This window comes from Uranotaenia lowii, chromosome 3 (genome assembly GCF_029784155.1).
Source record: "Uranotaenia lowii strain MFRU-FL chromosome 3, ASM2978415v1, whole genome shotgun sequence".
NCBI classification, from domain to species: Eukaryota; Metazoa; Arthropoda; class Insecta; order Diptera; family Culicidae; genus Uranotaenia; species Uranotaenia lowii.
The window spans coordinates 222,630,162-222,648,745 of NC_073693.1; the positions used below are offsets into that span (position 1 = coordinate 222,630,162).

At 35.0% G+C, this 18,584-nt stretch overlaps 1 protein-coding gene and 1 non-coding gene across 10 annotated transcripts in view; both read left to right on the forward strand.

The window, feature by feature from the left end:
- The window catches only part of LOC129753543 (protein winged eye-like), a 531,910-nt gene that overhangs the window by 134,480 nt on the left and 378,846 nt on the right, over nucleotides 1–18,584 (forward strand). The window lies entirely within an intron of this gene.
- On the forward strand, nucleotides 7,489–7,571 carry Trnal-cag (transfer RNA leucine (anticodon CAG)). Its single transcript has one exon. It is a non-coding gene; the product is annotated as a tRNA-Leu (tRNA).

Below are 18,584 nucleotides of genomic sequence, written 5' to 3' on the forward strand. Positions count from 1 at the left end.
TGATTCATCCGTCGGATTTCGAAAAACCGCATTTTCCCAGCACGTGCTCGACAGATGATAAACAAATCGGAAATTGGTTACGGTACGATGGGAATTTTTCAATCGATTGCAGCCAGCAGTTATCGGGCTGGGTATAGCTTGCACTTAAAAAAGGACGATTTTTAACACCGAAACCTTCCATCCGAGGAAATACATCCTCACGTCCTTCCGTTCGCTAGTTAAAGGCTTTATTTATAGTTACTTTTTGTGGACCTTGATAAACGACTCGATCCGATTCGGAAAGCGAACGGTTGTAATCCCTCGTTTATAATCATCGGTGAAATACGGGCAGGGTCCAGAACAAATAAAAAGGATCAATCGGATATTTGTCTTCTTGCTTGATGAATTTGATTTCGATGCAAGTCTGCGAATAACGATATATTCAGAAAATGAAACTAAGATTCATGTAACAACGATGGATCCACGGACAAAGGTTTTACCACCTATATTGTAATAAATTCAAATAATAATAAAGACTATTTGTATTTTCGTTCGATGATTTTGTCCTTGATTAAAGAACATCAAATCAGGCATTCGAGGTATGGTTTTTTTTCGTTCCAATGGCGACCGTCAACAAATCTTTTAATGCAATTCAATAAAGAATTCATACACAATGCAAAAAATCCAGAGAATTCAAAGTATTCAGAAAATTCTTATGATTCAGAGAATTCATAGAATTCAGAAAATTCATATGATTCAGAGAATTCATAGAATTCATAGAATTCACAGAATTCAAAGAATTCATAGAAATCATAGAATTCAAAGAATTCATAGAATTTATTGAATTCATAGAATTCATAGAATTCATAGAATTCATAGAATTCATAGAATTCATAGAATTCATAGGATTCATAGAATTCATAGAATTCGTAGAATTCATAGAATTCATAGAATTCATAGACTTCATAGAATTCAAAGAATTCATGAAATTCATAGAATTCATAGAATTCATAGAATTCATAGAATTCATAGATTTCATAGAATTCATGGAATTCGTAGAATTCTATGAATTCATAGAATTCATAGAAATTATAGAGTTCATAGAATTCATAGAATTCATAGAATTCATAGAATTCATAGAATTCATAGAATTCATAGAATTCATAGAATTCATAGAATTCATAGAATTCATAGAATTCAAAGAATTCATAGAATTCATAGAATTCATAGAATTCATAGAATTCATAGAATTCATAGAATTCATAGAATTCAAAGAATTCATAAAATTCACAGAATTCATAGAATTCATTGAATTCATAGAATACAAAGAATTCAAAGAATTCATAGAATTCATAGCATTCATAGAATTCATAGAACTCATAGAATTCATAGAATTCATTGAATTCATAGAATTCATAGAATTCATAGAATTCATAGAATTCATAGAATTCATAGAATTCATAGAATTCATAGAATTCATAGAATTCACAGAAATCATGGAATTCATAGAATTCATAGAATTCATAGAATTCATAGAATTCATAGAATTCATAGAATTCATAGAATTCATAGAATTCATAGAATTCATAGAATTCATAGAATTCATAGAATTCATAGAATTCATAGAATTCATAGAATTCATAGAATTCATAGAATTCATAGAATTCACAGAATTCATAGAATTCATAGAATTCATAGAATTCATAGAATTCATAGAATTCATAGAATTCATAGAATTCATAGAATTCATAGAATTCATAGAATTCATAGAATTCATAGAGTTCATAGAATTCATAGAATTCATAGAATTCAAAGAATTCATGGAATTCATAGAATTCATAGAATTCATAAATTCATAGAATTCATAGCATTCATAGAATTCAAAATTCATAGAATTCATAGGATTCATAGAATTCGTAGTATTCATAGTATTCCTAGAATTCATAGAATTCATAGAATTGATAGAATTCAAAGAATTCATAGAATTCATAGAATTCATAGAATTCATAGAATTCATAGAATTCATAGAATTCATAGAATTCATTTAATTCATAGAATTAATAGAATTCATAGAATTCATAGAATTCATAGAATTCATAGAATTCATAGAATTCATAGAATTCATAGAATTCATAGAATTAATAGAATTCATAGAATTCATAGAATTCATAGAATTCATAGAATTCATAGAATTCATAGAATTCATAGAATTCATAGAATTCATAGAATAAATAGAATTCATAGAATTCATAGAATACATAGAATTCATAGAATTTATAGAATTCGTAGAATTCATAGAATTCAAAGAATTTATAGCATTCGTAGAATTCATAGAATCCATAGAATTGAAAACAATCAAAGAATTCATAGAATTCATAGAATTCATAGAATTCATAGAATTCATAGAATTCATAGAATTCATAGAATTCATAGAATTCATAGAATTCATAGAATTCATAGAATTTATAGAATTCATAGAATTCATAGAATTCATAGAATTCATAGAATTCATAGAATTTATATAATTCATAAAATTCATAAAATTCATAGAATTCATAGAATTCATAGAATTCAAAAAATTCATAGAATTCATAGAGTTCAAAGAATTCATAGAATTCATAGAGTTCATAGAATTCATAAAATTCATAGAATTCATAGAATTCGTAAAATTTATAGAATTCATAGAATTCATAGAATTCGTAGAATTCATAGAATTCGTAGAATTCATAGAATTCGTAGAATTCATAGAAATCGTAGAATTCATAGAATTCGTAGAATTCATAGAATTTGTAGAATTCATAGGATTCGTAGAATTCATAGAATTCGTAGAATTCATAGAATTCGTAGAATTCATAGAATTCATAGAATGCGTAGAAATCATAGAATTCGTAGAATTAATAGAATTCATAGAATTCATAGCATTCGTTGAATTCATAGAAATCGTAGAATTCATAGAATTCGTAGAACTCATAGAATTCGTAGAACTCATAAAATTCGAAGAATTCATAGAATTCATAGAATTCATAGAATTCAAAGAATTCATAGAATTCATAGAATTCATAGAATTCATAGAATTCATAGAATTCATAGAATTCATAGAATTCATAGAATTCATAGAATTCATAGAATTCATAGAATTCATAGAATTTATAGAATTCATAGAATTTATGGAATTCTTAGAATTCATAGAATTCATAAATTTATAGAATTCATAGCATTCATAGAATTCAAAATTCATAGAATTCATAGGATTCATAGAATTCGTAGTATTCATAGTATTCCTAGAATTCATAGAATTCATAGAATTGATAGAATTCAAAGAATTCATAGAATTCATAGAATTCATAGAATTCAAAGAATTCATAGAATTCATAGAATTCATAGAATTCATAGAATTCATAGAATTCATAGAATTCATAGAATTCATAGAATTCATAGAATTCATAGAATTCATAGAATTCATAGAATTCATAGAATTCATAGAATTCATAGAATTCATAGAATTCATAGAATTCATAGAATTCATAGAATTCATAGAATTCATAGAATTCATAAAATTCAGAGAATTCATAGAATTCATAGAATTCATAGAATTCATCGAATTCATAGAATTCATAGAATTCATAGAATAAATAGAATTCATAGAATTCATAGAATTCATAGAATTCATAGAATTTATAGAATTCGTAGAATTCATAGAATTCAAAGAATTTATAGCATTCGTAGAATTCATAGAATCCATAGAATTGAAAACAATAAAAGAATTCATAGAATTCATAGAATTCATAGAATTCATAGAATTCATAGAATTCATAGAATTCATAGAATTCATAGAATTCATAGAATTCATAGAATTCATAGAATTCATAGAATTCATAGAATTCATAGAATTCATAGAATTCATAGAAATCATAGAATTCATAGAATTCATAGAATTCATAGAATTCATAGAATTCATAGAATTCATAGAATTCATGGAATTCATAGAATTCATAGAATTCATAGAATTCATAAAATTCATAAAATTCATAGAATTCATAGAATTTATAGAATTCAAAAAATTCATAGAATCCATAGAGTTCAAGGAATTCATAGAATTCATAGAATTCATAGAATTCATAAAATTCATAGAATTCATAGAATTCGTAAAATTTATAGAATTCATAGAATTCATAGAACTCGTAGAATTCATAGAATTCGTTGAATTCATAGAAATCGTAGAATTCATAGAATTCGTAGAATTCATAGAATTTGTAGAATTCATAGGATTCGTAGAATTCATAGAATTCGTAGAATTCATAGAATTCGTAGAATTCATAGAATTCATAGAATGCGTAGAAATCATAGAATTCGCAGAATTAATAGAATTCATAGAATTCATAGCATTCGTAGAATTCATAGAAATCGTAGAATTCATAGAATTCGTAGAACTCATAGAATTCGTAGAACTCATAAAATTTGTAGAATTCATAAAATTCGTAGAGTTCATAGAATTCGTAGAATTCATAGAATTCGTAGAATTCGTAGAATTCATAGAATTTGTAGATTTAATAGAATTCGTAGAATTCATAGAATTCGTAGAGTTCATAGAATTCATAGAATTCATAGAATTTATAGAATTCAAAGAATTCATAGAATGCATAGAATTCATAGAATTCATAGAATTCATAGAATTCATAGAATTCATAGAATTCATAGAATTTATAGAATTCATAGAATATATAGAATTCATAGAATTCAAAAATTTATAGAATTCATAGAATTCAAAGAATTCATAGAATTCATAGAATTCATAGAATTCATAGAATTCATAGAATTCATAGAATTCATAGAATTCATAGAATTCATAGAATTCATGGAATTCATAGAATTCATAGAATTCATAGAATTCATAGAATTCATAGAATTCATAGAATTCATAGAATTCATAGAATTCATAGAATTCATAGAATTCTTAGAATTCATAGAATTCATAGAATTCATAGAATTCATAGAATTCATAGAATTCATAGAATTCATAGAATTCATAGAATTCATAGAATTCATAGAATTCATAGAATTCATAGAATTCATAGAATTCATAGAATTCATAGAATTCATAGAATTCATAGAATTCATAGAATTCATAGAATTCATAGAATTCATAGAAATCAACGAAATCATAGAACGGAATTCATAGAATTTATAGTTTTTATAGAATTCATAGAATTCACAGAATTCATAGAATTCAAAGAATTCATAGAATTCATAGAATTCATAGAATTCATAGAATTCATAGAATTCATAGAATTCATAGAATTCATAGAATTCATAGAATTCATAGAATTCATAGAATTCATAGAATTCATAGAATTCATAGAATTCATAGAATTCATAGAATTCATAGAATTCATAGAATTCATAGAATTCATAGAATTTATAGAATTCATAGAATTCATAGAATTCATAAAATGCATAGAATTCATAGAATTCATTGAATTCATAGAATTCATAGAATTCATAGAATTCATAGAATTCATAGAATTCATAGAATTCATAGAATTCATAGAATTCATAGAATTCATAGAATTCATAGAATTCATAGAATTCATAGAATTCATAGAATTCATAGAATTCATAGAATTCATAGAATTCATAGAATTCATAGAATTCATAGAATTCATAGAATTCATAGAATTCATAGAATTCATAGAATTCATAGAATTCATAGAATTTATAGAATTCATAGAATTCATAGAATTCATAGAATTCATAGAATTCATAGAATTCATAGAATTCATAGAATTCATAGAATTCATAGAATTCATAGAATTCATAGAATTCATAGAATTCATAGAATTCATAGAATTCATAGAATTCATAGAATTCATAGAATTCATAGAATTCATAGAATTCATAGAATTCATAGAATTCATAGAATTCATAGAATTCATAGAATTCATAGAATTCATAGAATTCGTAGAATTCATAGAATTCATAGAATTCATAGACTTCATAGGATTCATAGGATTCATAGAATTCATAGAATTCATAAAATGCATAGAATTCATAGAATTCATAGTATTCATAGAATTGATAGAATTCAAAGAATTCATAGATTTCATAGAATTCATAGAATTCATAAAATTCATAGAATTCATAGAATTCATAGAATTCATAGAAATTATAGAATTCATAGAATTCATAGAATTCATAGAATTCATAGAATTCAAAGAATTCATAGAATTCATAGAATTCATAGAATTTATAGAATTCATAGAATTAATAGAATTCATAGAATTCAAAGAATTCATAGAATTCATAGAATTTTAAGAATTCATAGAATTCATAGAATTCATAGAATTCATAGAATTCATAGAATTCATTGAATTCATAGAATTCATAGAATTCATAGAATTCCTAGAATTCCTGGAATTCATAGAATTCATAGAATTCATAGAATTCATAGAATTCATAGAATGCATAGAATTTATAGAATTCTATGAATGCATTAAATTATATATAGTTGCTTGTGGGACTTTCGTCATTTGGAGTCTACAACTCCAAATTTATTATTGCTACTTTACAGGGATCATCCAAGTTTCAACAATCTTGTTGAACAAGCTTTTCAAGTTCATTCCGCCAATGAGTGGAAAAAATCTTTCCAACTTTATCACTTCATCTCCTCATTGAATCTATCTATCTACCTTACGATGAGCTGCGATCAGAGATCCAGTCGAGCTATTTTTAGTCGAACCATTCCTGCTCGCCTGTTTCTAAAGTGAATCGTCAAAAAGTGTGAGTGAATCGTGTTCTAAAAATAAACCACGTCTACACATCACTTTCGTTCCCCCAGGGCAATCGAAACACACATTTTCCCAAAGCATCGTCCCTTTTGCTGTTGTCCATCCAACCCAAACGTGTTCGATTCGTTCAGTGAGTTTCCCGCCTCTTCTCGAATTTGGTTAGCCTGTTACATCGATGGCCACCGGCTTAGGTAACATTCCTCGTTCTATGTCTGACTATTCCAGGCAAAGCAGGCTGCTCTGAACCTCAGAGAGGGAATTTGTTTTGTTCCTCCTGTGTCTCTGTTAAATCCGTGGAACGAAGAAATTGGCGACCGGTATCGACTAGAAGAAACAGAAATAAAAAAAAACTGCTAAGAACTGTTTATTTTTTGTCCTGGGATCATGTGGCAGAACTTGTCGGTGCGAATAGAAGAAATCTCGATGAGAAGGATTCTTATTTCCGTGTGTCAAATATATGAAACGAAATAACAAAGTCAACACATTTCTTGTCTCTAAAAATTTAAACAAATCAACACGTTCTTCTAGGACTAACTGGTCGAAACATCAGCTCGAAACGACTTGAAATGTATAGCAAGGGGAACGTTTTCTGTCGTTCTCTGTTTCCTGTTAGATTCCCGAGAAACTAACTTCGCTTTCTGATGCTTGTTGCAGGAAAGGTAGATAGCTTTTTAGGTTAGGGAATTGGGCTCAAGATGATTTTTGGCTAACGGCATCCTTAACAGTCAGGATGGCCGAGTGGTCTAAGGCGCTACGTTCAGGTCGTAGTCTTCTCTGAAGGCGTGGGTTCGAATCCCACTTCTGACATTAATATTTTGGGGTGGGAACATATTATGCAAATGATTTAATTTAATTTAATAGCAGCAAATCTCACTAACTAAAAAATTCTAGCATATGTTGATATTTTTTGAACTGTTGAGCAACGTTACCACGATCAACATGCCAGCATATCAGATGATATAACATATTTTCACCAGTTTTTATATTCAATCTGATCTAAACCTAGAAAATTTTTAGTTTAAAATAGCAAAAAGTTAACTTGATATGGAATTTTTTTTGCCGAAAAGTTTTAATTTATCCTGTCGGAAGGGCTGACTGCAACTAAATTTCCCGTTCACCATTAAGAGGTGGGTTAATGGAGCTGTTTGTACACGCCAAGATTTACCACTCAATAGAACAAGGCTTAAAAGTTTAGCTCAAACCATACATTGCTGGATTGTACGCCGATTTCTGTCGCTATCGTGTCGCCGGAAGTTTGGCTCAGACAGCATCGAATCAAGCCCTCCTCTCCTAGCTTTTGAATGATGTCGAAATAGCAATTTGAGAGGGAAGCAAGCGAAAAAAAAACTTGGTGATACATGCAAAGAGATCTTTGTTATTTGCTTTGCGTCAAATCTTACGCCACTCTGTGTTGCTTACAGGCTGAGGGAAGTCGATTCGAACGAGAAGCGCGTTCCTGTTCATGCAAATTTCTTATCCCATCGAGAACACACGTGGTTCATCCCACGATTCGTGAAGTCTGCCCGGCTGCACGCGTTTCGTCTCGTTTTGGAATCAATTTAAAATGAAAATCTTGTTAAAGCACATGAAACTTCCGGCAGCAGGCAGTCATCTTCTCTCGATTGTGGTGGAACTTTCAAGCCGTCGCGCGTTGTCGTTCCGTTCTGATACGAGAAATATCATGACACGAAAACGTCGGACCCGTTTCTGCTTCCCATGAATATTGAATAAGCTTCCGAACACATCAGCCAGGAAAGGAGTAAGGAAAACCCTTCCCCAGTGAATTAAATTCAATTGCAATCGTTGTCTCCCCTGGAAGGGTTTCGGCTACCTGAAAGGGAAGGATTCAACCTTTCGGAATGTTCTACTGACCAAACAGTCACGAAACCAGTTCTGAAACTGAGCCATAAATACAATCTGTCAAATTAGAGCTCGTATCATGTCCCGGAATCCTGGGAGCAAGTGTGCCAACGCAAAGGTTGACACACACATATGATCCGTTGTGACAATAACCTAAAATTTAAACTCTTCTACCTATTTGAGATTGGGGGTGCGAGAATGACGAACAAAATGGCTTTATGAGAACGAATTAATGAAACCTTCATTCCATCTAATAAACTCCAACAGCCGGTTCCAAAAATCATAAACCCCCCCGTGCCCGTGCCCGTGAGATGGAAGGATGTGAGGCACATGGCCTGTGTAAGCGTAGGAATATAGTAGATGTGGTTGAATCATTACATCGAAATGAAGGATGTTTTGGAAACCTTTGCTCCGGATGACACCTCACTCCAATGGGTTTCCTTACTCTAAAATTAATAAATAAATAATGACATTCGCCCTTCTTTGGGTTATTAATTTGTGATGATTGTTCTGAAAACTAGAAGGATTTCGCTAAAGATATTAAATTCACTCCTTTTTTCTGATAACAACATTCTAGTTACTAAATCGAGCCATAGTTTTATAAGTATACATTTGAGCTTAATCGGACTTGATTTATCACCAAAGGGGGGACCAATTTAGTAACACAGATTAGGGGGCATCCATAAATTACGTAACGCTCCTAGGGGGGAGGGAGTAAGCTCGAGCGTTACGAATTGTGACATAGGGGAGGGGGGGAGGTGTGCTCATCGTTACGTAACGATTTTTTCCCTTAAAAATTTCAGTTTAGGGGAAAGGTTTCCTAAATGGGCCTATCGGGTTAAATGACCCTACGGCTGTTTGGCGAAATGGCTGACTAGACAGCTTATCTGACCAATGCATTTTGAGGGTGATACGCTTAGAACATAAGGCAAGAAAGAATTTTATGAATTTATAAACTCATAAAAATTTAAAAAATCATACAAGGTTTTGATACATTTTGATGTAATATTTCGACTTTTAAAAATTATACGTAAAGAAGTTCAAAACAAAAACTAGGATGATTTTTGATTCTTACTCAAATGAACTTAAGAAATTAAACATATTTCAGCTTTTGTGGACGTTTAATAATGATTATTTAGTGGAATAATGGAGTGTTTTTGTATGCCCCCATCATGTTTGTAAAATGCCTCCATCCTAAAATAACAGGTTAAATAGAATAAATTAATGATTTTTATCACTAAACCTTCAAATCTAAGCTCTGAATGACATCTTAAGAATGAATTAAAGATCTAAAGACAGATTTGATAAAGTTTTTCTCATGGATGAACTGCCTCCATAGTATGGCAACCCTAACTTTTATTTTATTCCACAAAATTATAATATACATAGATTTTCATATAACTCCAGCTTTGCCGTACGGAAATTATTACTTTCTAGCAGTTTCAATGAAATTATACGGAAATATTGCCCAAAAAACAGAAATTTTGTTCAAAACATAAATAGGCGCATTTAGCCCGCACGGTTTGAGGTTCGGCATTTTAGACAAGACTTACAATAAATTCGTTTTCTTGGAAACAGAAGAAAATTTAAACATAAAAATAACTCCATTGTATAGAAAACAGATGCCTGCACACGTGTATATAGTTTTTGTACACATATTGGACGTGATATTTGATTAAATCAGTGTTCTGCTTAATAGGCGCATATAGCCCGCTCCTCCCCTACTTAATCGCAGCTATTTTGATGTCATGCCATTTTCGCTGGTTTGTATCCTTCCCCCTTTAAAGATTCTGAGATAGACTCCGACATTGATTGAATATCCGGATTGAATATCCGGGAAATAACCGTTGGAAAACCGAATATTAGGTTCATTTACTCCCAAGAACTCAGTTCAACCTTAAGACGGAAATTTTACTTTTTTTTTTATCAATTGATTTAAAAAAATGCAATTTTGATTACTCCGACGAATACTACTAAGTGGAATATATTTTGCATAACAAGTTATACTCCTTTAACAAACTAAAGTAAACAAGGTAGATCATCATTGAACATGATTCGTCAAGCTATACTCGAGGAATACAGTTGTGTTTTTCAAGCGCTCCGCGAAACGATCGTAATAAAGTTTCTTGTGTTCCGTGAATCCGGTGTTTTTTTGTGTCGTGAACGGGTAGTGGGAGCGAGTTTTTAAGAAATAGTTCCGAAGCAATAAAGCCACTTTTTATGGAAGTTTCTCTCGATTTGTGGTGTTCGGATATCGAGCTGATTCGACTCATCGAGCCGTGTGGCAATCATCGTTTCAAACATCATCGAGTGGCCGATAGAAACAAAGGCGCTCACCACATTTATCAAGGCCGTTTGGTGGCTGCCCAGCTTATCGAGAGGTTGCCTGTAGCTGTTGCTACTGGGTGATTGTTTTCTGCTGTTCTCAACACGAGAAGACGATCATCACGAGGTTGGATTCGAACGGACTACGCAGTGGGTTCAAGTTGTTTTTTTTAAGAATTAAACACAAAAATAAAATTGTAAATTTCTTTTCATTTTTCCAATTTATACTAATAACCTATCTCTATCTACATATATTCTTCCTTTTCTACTGTTTTCAATACCGCAAAACGGCGATCCTAATCGCTTATAAGTTATGGCTACTGATGAGGAACCAAATTTGAGTCCTTTACCTCCTTCACAAGATCATATGAATACTGAAGATCAACCGGGACCGTCTAACTCTGTCCCACCTAAGCCTCCACGTATTAAATATTACCCAGAAAACACATCTTTTACAGGTCCATGGGTTGTATTCTTTCGGCCCAAGCCGAAAGGAAAATCTCTCAATGTCATTCAGATCAGTAAAGATCTGGCCAAGTGGACCTCCATATCCGAAATAACAAAGGTCCGTACAGATAAACTACGTGTCGTCGTTTCAAATCAAAAAGCTGCCAACGAGATTGTTGCTTGTCAGCTTTTCACTTTAGAATATCGAGTGTATATCCCCTGTCGAAACGTGGAGATCGAAGGCGTTATCCACGAAATGAACCTGACGGAGGACTATATCATGAATAACGGAGTTGGGGTGTTCAAAAATCTTGATTCGACGTTTGTCAAGATTTTGGATTGCCATCAACTAAAGACATCTTTCATGGAAAATGGGGTAAAAAAATACTCCCCGTCAGCTTCATTTTGCGTTACGTTCGAAGGTACCGCCCTCCCTCACTATGTTTTGATAGACGATAGGTTGAGGCTTCCCGTACGGCTCTTTGTGCCGCGTCCCATGAACTGCGAAAAGTGTAAAAAAATTGGACATACAACGGATTTCTGCTGCAATAAACCACGATGCGTTCATTGCGGTGAATCTTATGAGGACGGGTCCTGCCAGGCAGTTGAGCGAAAGTGTGTTTATTGCGGAGACTCGCCTCATGATATTTCCGTCTGCGCGGCATTTAAGAGTCGGTGGGATCAACAGAGGCGCTCTTTGAAGGAACGTTCTAAACGTTCCTATGCCGCTATTTTGAAGAGCGCCTCTCCTCCGGCCCAACAACAATCTGGAAACGTCTTTTCCTTGCTACCTGTTGAAGAAGTAGACACGGATGTTTCTGAAGAAGGAAACCATTTTATTACCATAAATAATTCCAGGAAGCGTAAAAAAGTAACTTCAGCCAAAATTCCACAGAAAGTTCCTGTTGTAAGCCCTACGTTGAAAAGCAGTGAAAAATCATCTGTTGTGGAGAATCAGTCGCTCCCTGGATTTTTGGGTACACGTCATCTTTCAGAAGACCCAGTACCGGGAACATCGAACAATTCAAATTTCAATTTATTTTCAACAGCCTCTACTTCTCAATCGGGATTTTTTAAATTAAATGATATTATAAATGGCATTTTAACATACTTCAATGTTCCCGACTCATTGAGAAGTATTGTTACAGTCATGCTTCCCGTGGTAAAGACACTTCTTCAGCAATTGATGCAAACTTGGCCCATTCTTTCAGTGTTTATCTTTCTCGATGGCTAATTTAAACCGAGAGGTCGGAGATATCACTGTTCTACAGTGGAATTGTCGTAGTATAATCCCTAAATTGGATTCGTTCAAATTCCTACTTCACGAAATTAATTGCGATATCTTTGCTCTGTCCGAAACTTGGCTTTCTTCTCAAACTGATCTTTCATTCCACGATTTTAATATTGTCCGTTTGGATCGTGACGATTCTTATGGAGGGGTGCTTTTGGGGATCAATAAGCGCCACTCCTTTTACAGAATTCACCTTCCTTTATCAGGCGGAATTGAAGCTGTTGCATGTCATACAACTATAAGAGGTAAGGACTTATGTGTTGTCAGTTTGTATTGGCCTCAGAGAGTTGCAGTGGATCGAAGTCACCTAGAGGACCTGTGCTCAGTGCTCCCTGAGCCAAGGTTGATCCTGGGTGACTTCAATTCGCATGGAACTGTCTGGGGAGAACAAAATGACGATAGTCGTTCTACTCTTATCTATGACATCTGCGACAGTTTCAATTTAACAGTTTTGAACACGGGTGAAAAAACACGGATACCTAAACCTCCTGCAAGATAAAGTGCAATTGACCTCTCACTATGCTCAAATTCACTATCATTGGATTGCCAGTGGAAGGTAATCCCTGATCCCAATGGTAGTGATCATTTGCCTATCAAAATTGCAATCACAATTGGGGTCAGCTCTTCAAACACAATAAATATGACATATGACCTTACAAGACACATCAACTGGAAAAAATATTCAGATACAATCTTAACATCCATCAGTTCAGTAGATCATCTACCCCCATTGGAGGAATACAACTTCCTTTCCGGCTTGATTTACGATTGTGCTGTTCGCTCTCAAACTAAGCCCATCCCAACGTCATCCGTTCATCGAAGGCCTCCTAATCCATGGTGGGACAGCCAATGCTCTGAGCTGTATACGGATAAGTCAAACGCATTCAAAGCCTTTCGGAAGCATGGAACCATCAACAATTTTAATTTGTATGTTTCTCTGGAAAATCAATTTAAGAAATTGATAAAAGGAAAAAAACAGGCTTATTGGCGCAATTTTATAGGTGGGTTGTCACGCGAAACGTCAATGAATACTTTGTGGAAAGTGGCACGAAATATGCGCAATCGATCTCGAACGAATGAAAGTGAAGAGCATTCGCATAGGTGGATCTTCAACTTTGCTCGTAAAATATGCCCTGATTCCGCACCTGTGCAAAAAATCGTTCGGGATGTGCCTCCAGGTAGGAGCGATCTAGATTCAAACTTTTCGATGGTTGAATTCTCTCTCGCTCTCCTTTCTTGCAACAATTCAGCTCCGGGAGTTGATAAAATAAAATTTAACTTGTTGAAAAATCTTCCGGGTGCCGCAAAAATTCGCCTGTTAAATCTATTTAATCAACTCCTGAAACATAACATTGTTCCTGAAGATTGGAGACAAGTGAGAGTTATAGCTATCCAAAAGCCCGGGAAACCTGCATCCGATTTCAATTCCTATCGTCCTATAGCGATGTTGTCTTGTATACGGAAGTTGATGGAGAAAATGATCTTGTTTCGTTTGGATAAATGGGTAGAAACAAATGGCCTCCTTTCAGATACTCAGTTTGGGTTCCGCAGGGGTAAAGGGATAAACGATTGTCTTGGTTTGCTGTCTTCAGAGATACAAATGGCAAATGCAAAACGTGAGCAAATGGCTTCAGTGTTTCTAGACATAAAGGGGGCTTTTGATGCAGTTTCAATCGAGGTGTTGTCAGAAAAAATGCATTCCCGAGGTCTGCCTCCTCTTTTGAACAAAATTTTATACAGCTTACTTTGTGAGAAACATCTGAACTTTGCTCACGGAGATATTGCTATAAGAAGGATCTCGTACATGGGCCTACCTCAAGGTTCATGTTTGAGTCCTCTTTTGTACAACTTTTACGTGAGTGACATCGACAGTTGTATCTCTGAAGGCTGCACGCTGAGACAACTTGCAGACGACAGCGTAGTATCTGTAACAGGATCTACGGAGTCCAATCTGCACAGGCCTTTACAAGATACTTTAGACAGATTATCAATCTGGGCTTTGAAGCTTGGTATTGAGTTTTCACCCCAAAAAACGGAGATGGTTGTCTTCTCTAAGAAACATAGACCTGCTCAACCTAAGCTTCAACTCCTAGGCAGACCGATCACTCAATCGAGGTGTTTTAAGTATCTTGGGGTTTGGTTTGATTCCAAGTGCACCTGGAGGGCCCATATTGAGTATCTGAAAGGAAAATGCCAAAAAAGAGTTAATTTTCTCCGTACCATTACCGGCACCTGGTGGGGAGCCCATCCAGAAGATCTGATAAAGCTGTATCGAACAACTATTCTCTCAGTGATGGAGTATGGCAGTTTCTGTTTTCAATCAGCTGCCAAAACACACCTCATTAAACTCGAACGTATTCAATTCCGTTGTCTTCGAATAGCGCTGGGTTGTATGCCTTCAACGCATACCATAAGTCTTGAGGTTTTGGCAGGCGTACTTCCTTTGAAAGATCGGTTTTTTTCTTTATCTCTTCGGTTCCTCATCAGGTGTGAGGTCATGAACCCATTGGTGATTGCAAATTTCGAAAAGCTTCTTGAGCAAAATCTTCAAACAAGATATATGACCATATATCATGAATTCATGTCTATGCAGGTAAATCCTTCGTCGTTCTCTTCCATTCGTGTTTGTCACCCGTGCTACGACATTTCCTCTGTCAAGTTTGACTTGTCCATGCAGAACGAAATCCACGGAATCCCGGATCAATGTCGATCGCTTATTGCTCCGAGGATTTTCGATGCTAAATATGGGCACGTCAATGCTGAACAAATTTACTTTACTGATGGGTCTCTTCTGAATGAATCAACAGGATTTGGAGTATTCAATGAAACATCTAGCGCTTTCTTCAGTCTCGAGTTTCCATGCTCAGTATTTACAGCAGAGTTAGCAGCTATCAACTGGGCACTGGAGAGCATCGCCTCACAAACTGTTGGTAATTTTTATGTTGTAACGGATAGCCTAAGCTCACTGGAAGCTATTCGTTCAATGAAATTGGGAAAGTACTCATCGTGCTTCCTCGAGAAGATACGAGAAAAATTGAGTACTTTATCTGATCGCTGCTTCTCCATCACCTTTGTTTGGGTCCCTTCACTTTGCTCAATATTGGGCAATGAGAAGGCTGACTCTCTCGCAAAGGTGGGTGCGCTTGAAGGTGATATTTATCAGCGTCAAATCTCCTTCAACGAGTTTTTCTTTGTAGTACGTAAAAATGCTCTCGTCAATTGGCAGCACAAATGGAATACAGATGAGATGGGCCGGTGACTCCATTCGATCATCCCAAAGGTGAAGCTTAAACCATGGTTCAAGGGTTTGAACTTGAGCCGGGATTTTATTAAAACATTCTCCCGACTCATGTCCAATCACTGTTCCTTAAACGCGTTATTGTTTCGTGTAAATCTGTCTAGCATCAATCTCTGTACTTGTGGCCATGGTTATCACGACATTGACCATGTTGTTTGGTCGTGCGAGGTCCACTTGATCGCCAGAGCGAAATTAACAGATTCCCTTCGGGCCCGAGGAAGGCAACCTTATGCACCTGTAAGAGATGTGTTGGCTGCGATGGACTTAACTTACTTTTCCGAACTTTATCTATTCTTTAAAGCTATCGATCTTATTCTGTAAACTTTTTCTCTATCTGTTACTAATTTCTAGTTTATGCAATAAAATGTAAAAAGTGCAAAACAACTTCAATCTTGGCTCCTTAAACCTACTGGATTGAGCCGTTTCAAATAAAGGATTAATAAAAAAAAAATGTGAACAAGCACAGAGCAACTCGGATAAAGACAATCAATTTATCTTATCAAAAAGTTATCATCATTGAGTACTAAGAAGCGATTTGGATGGATATAAATTCCGTTTTGTAAAACGTTAAAAAAAATATGCCAAAATCTTTTTTTGATCTTCGAAAATCAGTATTTAAAAACATTAGAAGATAGGAGGGGGGAGGGGTAATTATCAGCGTTACGTAATTTTCAAAAGGGGGTACGTCGTAGCGTTACGATTTGTGACATACGGGGGGAGGGGGTCAAAAACTGCATTTTTTGCGTTACGTAATTTATGGATGCCGCCTTATGCCTACTAGCATTTGAAAGTTTTATTATGGTTTATTGCGGTATTTTATGTGCAGCTAGTTTTATAATTGTTTGATCGATCTCGATCACATTGGTCACCTTGTTTTCAAATAATTTAGTTATCTTATTGAAACCCCCTGTACCGTTTGCTATAATTCAAGTGTTAAATGTTGCTAACTTGTTTTTTTGTTCTGTAATGAATAGTTTGAATATTTTAAGCGCCAAAAACTGTAATGATGAGGAAAAATAAAAGGAAAGTTCTCTTTCGTTTTTAACAATCGACTGGAAAACAAGTTTTCCTTTTCCCATCCGAAAGTCAGAACAAATGGTCTGACACAACATTTTTGGTGCCGTGACCAGGATGCAAGAGGCTTTCGCCAGGAGTTTCTCACCCCTGTCCAGCGTTAAGCAATCTTGCCCTGGATAACCTTTCGCCGGACTATTCTCAGAGTACCTGCTTGACCATTGGACAACGTTTTGAACCTGTTAATCGACGATCCGAGCGGCCCATCATCCCGACCTGCAACCTAACCCTAGCCTGATCATATTGGTATACCCTGCCTGTTAACGGCCTAACATCAGCCATCCGGAATCCTGCGGTACTGGCTGCCGGTCAGTGCCCGTCCGATTATAATTTCCTGTGGTTTCATCATGCCCTAGTATTTCGGTATGTTCCAAGTATCACCAGAACCGAAATCTAAACTCCCAATGTTTCGAGGAAATGTTTCCAGACACCCTGCCAGCTACATACCAGCTGATTATGCGTTGTCCCGGTCAGTAAATCGTGCCGAATGGATTGCACTGATGCCCCAGCCAATCAGCCATTCGGGAAACTGTCGTGCTGACTGTCCGGTCAGCACTCACTTCGCACGTACGCCGAAGTTAGTGTGCCGTTTACTGACCATTTGGTTGAAATCCGGAGCCTAAACAAATTGCCACAGAATAATCCAGAATCCCGACCTAACCACCCCGATGCCGCTAGAATCCAGCTATCGATAGTCCGATCTATCTCACAGTCCGATGTCCTAGAATCCAGATGTGAGCATCCGAAGACCAGTTACCTACCAGTTTCAAGGCAACAAATATCCGATATCCAGCTGTTGACGTCCAGTTCAACAGCTTTCCCGTGTACCAATTGAAGAAGATATTGTCGTCGCTCCTACAGCAAGTGTTTTTCGTTTTGTGTTGTGATTATTGTACTTTATAGCTTAGATAAACCAAGCTAGGGTTGCTATTATTTAAACAGTAGTTTAAGGTGGCCGGTATGATCGATCTCGATCACATTGGTCACCTTGTTTTCAAATAATTTAATTATCTTATTGAAACCCCCTGTACCGTTTGCTATAATTCAAGTGTTAAATGTTGCCAACTTGTTTTATTGTTCTGTAATGAATAGTTTGAATATTTTAAGAGCCAAAAACTGTAATGATGAGGAAAATCAAAGGAAAGTTCTCTTTCGTTTTTAACAGTCGACTGGAAAACAAGTTTTCCTTTTCCCATCCGAAAGTTAGAACAAATGGTCTGACACAACACTGTTTTATATAATTATCTATACGGAGTGGGGGTTTCGTACCCGTCTGTTCTCCATGGCAAGGGCGACATGCGGAGTGCAACAACGTCCTTTTGGTGTTCGGGACCTAAAACAGCAACATCACGACGGTCCTCCTGCGAGATACTGGGGTTAGCTGCGGGCCTTACAAGCCCGTGACAACAAAAACACAAGCAACGATAAACGAACAACAAATTTCGGATGGAAATCTACAAATACCCACGTGACGAAAAGGGACTAGCGATTGGAAACTTGGAACATGGAAATGCCGATCTCTAAA